Here is a 4,954-nt window from a genome sequence, read left to right on the forward strand (position 1 = left end):
GAATAAAAGGGGAAAAGAAGGAATAAAGAATGAAGGACAAAAGGATGGTAGAAAGGAAAGGAGGGAGGGAGAAAGAAAAACAGGGCAGCAGAACAGAAGGAAGGAAGGAAAGTAGGAAGGAAACAAGAGAAAAAAGAAAGAAATGCAGAAATACATGAGATGAGAAAAAATAAGATTCCCCCAAATTACAACAAATCTCAGAATTACTTTGGGCATTATATCACTTGTAATCAAATAAAGGTAGGAATATGTACTTAGTGACAATTTCTAGTTATACTGCATCTCAATCTCATGTGTTACCTTCAGAAATTCTGTGAATGAGAGAAAATGTCTCAAACATTAACCTTCAATAATAAATAAAGTCATACATGTAAAATAACAAGCACAGATCTGACATGGTAAGTACTTTGATGATTTTTATTCCCTTTAATCTGGGAAAACTAGAATACAACCCTATTATGGTGAAGAATATTGACATTAACCAATTATTTTGAAGAAGATCATATCTGCCCATGATATATGTGTTTCTATTATTTTAGAAGTCTCACAAATGCGTGAGAGATTTTATTGAATTTGAAATTTTGGGCACCATACATAAAAAGGCAAACGCAAAGAAATCCCTGAGTGAGTTGTTGAAGAGAAACAAACATAAAAATATATATGCAGAACAAAACCTAAGTGGTTTAAAAACACCAGAAATCAAGCATGTCGTTTAGGAGAGAAAAGGAGCCATTATATTGAAATTCACAGCATTTGTCTTAGGGTTTGTAACATACCCTTAGTTTTGAGGTCAGTTGTTCATAAAGAACCACAGGCTACTCTGCTGAGGAGTCTCCTCAGGGCTCCCTTCACATCCTTGTTCCTCAGGCTGTAAATGAAGGGGTTCAGCATGGGGGTCACCACAGTGTACATCACAGAAGCAACAGAGCTTTCATGGGAAGAATGGGTCCCAGCAGAACTCAGGTAAACTCCAAGTGATGTTCCATAGAACAGTAAGACCACACAGAGGTGAGACCCACAGGTGGAAAATGCTTTATACCTGCCTGCAGTACAGGACATCCTCAGTAAAGAGGAGACAATCTGAGAATATGAATAGATGATCCCAGAGGCAGGGAACAAAGCTATCAGGAGTGTTGTCACATATAGAAAGATATTATTGATGAGGGTATCAGACCTGACCACCTTGAGAACCTGAGCCAATTCACAAAAGAAATGAGGGATTTCAGTACCTGTAGAAAAGATGAGTTGCATCATTAGGAGAATATGAATAAAGGAGACACATAACATGATGATCCAGGACATCAGAACAAGGAGTACACAGAGCTGAGGGTTCATGATGAGTGTATACCTCAGGGGGTGGCAGATGGCCACAAAGCGGTCATAGGCCATCACTGTCAAAAGAAAATTATCCACTCCTAGGAAAGTAACAAAAAAATAAACCTGAGTTAAGCACTCTATGTAGGAAATACCTTTGTTTTGTGCCTGGATGTTCATCAGCATCTTTGGGACTGTGGTGGAGGTAAAACAGATGTCAACAAAGGACAAGTTGGAGAGGAAGAAGTACATGGCGGTGTGGAGTTGGGAGTCAAGGCTGATGGCCAGGATGATGAGCAGGTTCCCGAGTACTGTGACCAGGTACATGGACAGGAACAGTTCAAAGAGAAGGGACTGAAGTTCTGGATCATCTGAAAAGCCCAGGAGGAAGAATTGTACTACTCCTGTGTGGTTTTCAACTTTCATGCTACTTCTTTGTCTTCTGGAGAAGGAAGAAAGCAATGTTCAATTAACAGGCACCTGGGACCTCACATGGTAACAACTTTATAATATCATATTTTTATGGATGACTTTCACTCACTATTGTGTTAGATCAATAGCAGTAATTCATTCAGCCTCATGATAGCTTATTTCCCTTTTAAATGTGTATAATCAATCCCACTTCCTCAGTGAATTAGAAATTTATTTATTTCATTTTTATAATTGACTCATTTGTTTTCATTTTCAAATTTTGATTTATGAACATAATCTAAACTTTGTTGTCATATCAGCTTTCCAAAGTAATTGAAGTGGTTGGATGTACTTTCTTGGATAATTTTGTTAGTTCTTCATGGTAGTATGTCTACAGTAGTGATTTAACAATGATGTTTTTACAGTTAGCCTTTATTCTATGATTTGACAATTCATAGTGATGTGAAAGTTAAATTTCAGTGTCCTAGTTTTCTTTCCAAAAATATGATTTCTACTGAAACACTGGTCTCAAGGGTTAAAAATGTCTTTGTTCTCAGTAAGAATCTCAATAAATGACAGTTATCATTATGGCTATAGATATTATTTTCCTTTCTTACCATAATTATTTTGGATATATAAAATTCCAAAGGTATAAGGCTGTAATTTGTAATGTGGATTCTTGAGTCAGACATAATGGAATGGAATCTTTGTCACCCACATAACATCTTTGTGGCCTTGAGAAAGTAATTTAAGCTCTGCAAATACTTCATCTCTACAATAGGAGTAGTACATGTTCACTACATGGTACGATTAAAAAAATTAAATCAATGATGTTATTGTTCTCCTTTTTGGATAAAATGACCATCCCAAAGAAGTGAATTTCTGTTCTTAATATTGCAATAAGTATTTCTTGGAGGGCTGACATTTAACAATATGTACTTAAGCTGTGGTTAGTGTCATGGATGGAATTCTGATGATTATAAATACAATTGTTTGTTTTTACCTTTTTTATCCACCACATGGATTTGTAATTAACAACAGTCTCTATGAATCCTTCTTTGCTAGAATACTTGTCTGACGAGTTCTACCTAGAAGAAAAAGCATGTGGACTATGCACACAGAAGAAAAAGAAGGCACACCGCCTTTAAAATCATACAATAGGCTTGTATGTTTATGTGTTTTTGTGCCCATGATTTTGATTTTGTATGTACACTTAAAATAATCAAAGTTAGTGGCCAAATTATATATGGATGGATAGATTTGATTACAATTTTGAAAAGTTATACAAATAGAATTATTCTATAAACATTAAAAGGCACAATAATGATTCAAAAAGCTTGTTATATCCTACATGACATAAAATATCAGTTTTAAGAATGCCTAGATATTTTTGAATAATATAAGACAAAAAATATTATTGCTGACCAGTTTATTCTGTGAAGATGTGTTAGGTTCTTTCTCTGAAATAAGAAAATTAGAATTCAGAGAGAAAGTATGGGTCATTACCAATCAGAAAAGATGAGATAGGAAAAAAACACTTTAGGCTGAGAGAAGAAAATGGGTGATTTCTCTACCAGACACTGAGCTGTAAGTTGTGAAAATTGTGGACCAACATTTGTCTTGTCAGGAACTTACATGTTCCATTTCTTATTGTATGTTCCGAACAAGCACATATGTCACAACTAAAATGGCTGCTATAACACATAAAAGAAATCCTCGAGGTGAGCACAAGCTTTCATACAGATACAAACTAAGAAGTAAAGTTAAATAAAATGCACCCATAGCTGTCTTAAAGAAATAACTCACAATGACCAAGTAATACCACTTATGAAAATGAAATTGTGCTTAACATGAGAATGTTGATCATACTAGTTCATCACAAAGCATATCAATAAATATAAAGCCTAATCATAATTGCAATAGAAAAATGTGTTTGAAAAAATGTAAAGCATATTTACCTGATGAGCGACCAGGCTGGAAACTGTCAGTAAACAAAGAAATCAAAGATGTCTTCCTAACTCACAAGGAGTATAGCCAACAGGAGATGTTACATTAAAATACTCTAGAATTTCTATTAAATTAATAAAAATGCAAAGATAGTCTCTCAAACTTTAATCACTTGATATTTTCTTCAATATGTTGAATTGGTTATTAAATATCAGCAACAACTTTATTGATAGTTGCTATTATAGACACTAAGATAAATTGCAATTGTAATAAATCAGACAAATAAGAGCCATTAAATGGAATTTTCCTGTGGAAATAACTAGGGAGAATGAAAACAAATACCACTTAAATTGGAACAAAGTAGACAATACCTCATGCCTAATACATTTTCAGCATCAATAATAAAACAATAATTAAATGCAGGAAATCTGACCTGGGAATACAACTTGAGAATTTTGAATTTCTAGTGCAAAAAGGAAGCAGTAGAGCAGCAGAAAAAGAGTTATTCATCAAAACCAAAGTTCCTTCAAAGTACAAAGTACAGAGACTTCATCATTATAGACTATATACTATATGTGGGAGTCTTTCAGTGTCACAACTCTAGACATGAAGCCCTATGCCCCTGTTCCTTTTCCTTTTTGTCCTTCCTTCAGCTGCTTGTCTTCTCTTTTCTGTATATCTTTACCTGTCCTTGGTAGTACACATGGACTCACTCCAACAGTTATCACTGAATCTTTTATTGTACACACTACGTCCCTAAAAACCCACTTGTGAGACCGTAGAAGTACAGTTGAGGAGCAATAGGGTCTTGTTTACAGTATCTAGCTTCTCAAAATTGGAATCTCAGAGCTGCTAATTAAATAAATTGTTGGTTGGTCTTTCTAGTCTCCAAACAATTCAGCTCCCTTGAGGATCAAAGAAGAAAGAAGAGTGGAAGAATTTTAGTCAGTATTGTGTTTATTGAGCTAACTTGAAAGAAGATAAATTTATTTCCTCAAAGGAGAAATTTCTTATTATTCATATTTTTTCAAAGTGATAGGGTTTACTCTAACCAATGTGTGAATTCTTCATGAAAATCAACCCCGAGAAAGACTTTCTGTGATATATGTTTGAAGTACAATTAGAGATTTTATGGCTCAGTGTATGACCATAAGGATGTGTAGAAACAGAAACCTTTCATTTTATTTTTTCAATGTTTAAATTTTAAAATCTATACTTTAAATGGTCAAATAAAATTATATATGCTTTTTGTATAACATATGTTTGGAAGTCTAATAAATTA

General features: G+C 34.2%; 1 pseudogene; it reads right to left on the reverse strand.

Moving 5' to 3' along the window:
• Nucleotides 1-744: 744 nt before the first annotated feature.
• Nucleotides 745-1,752, reverse strand: LOC106008270 (olfactory receptor 7D4-like; annotated as a pseudogene).
• Nucleotides 1,753-4,954: the final 3,202 nt, after the last annotated feature.

Source organism: Heterocephalus glaber, unplaced genomic scaffold, assembly GCF_053883595.1.
Source record: "Heterocephalus glaber isolate CG9 unplaced genomic scaffold, H.glaber_assembly_v1.0 deba00001532, whole genome shotgun sequence".
In the NCBI taxonomy this organism is placed as follows: domain Eukaryota; kingdom Metazoa; phylum Chordata; class Mammalia; order Rodentia; family Bathyergidae; genus Heterocephalus; species Heterocephalus glaber.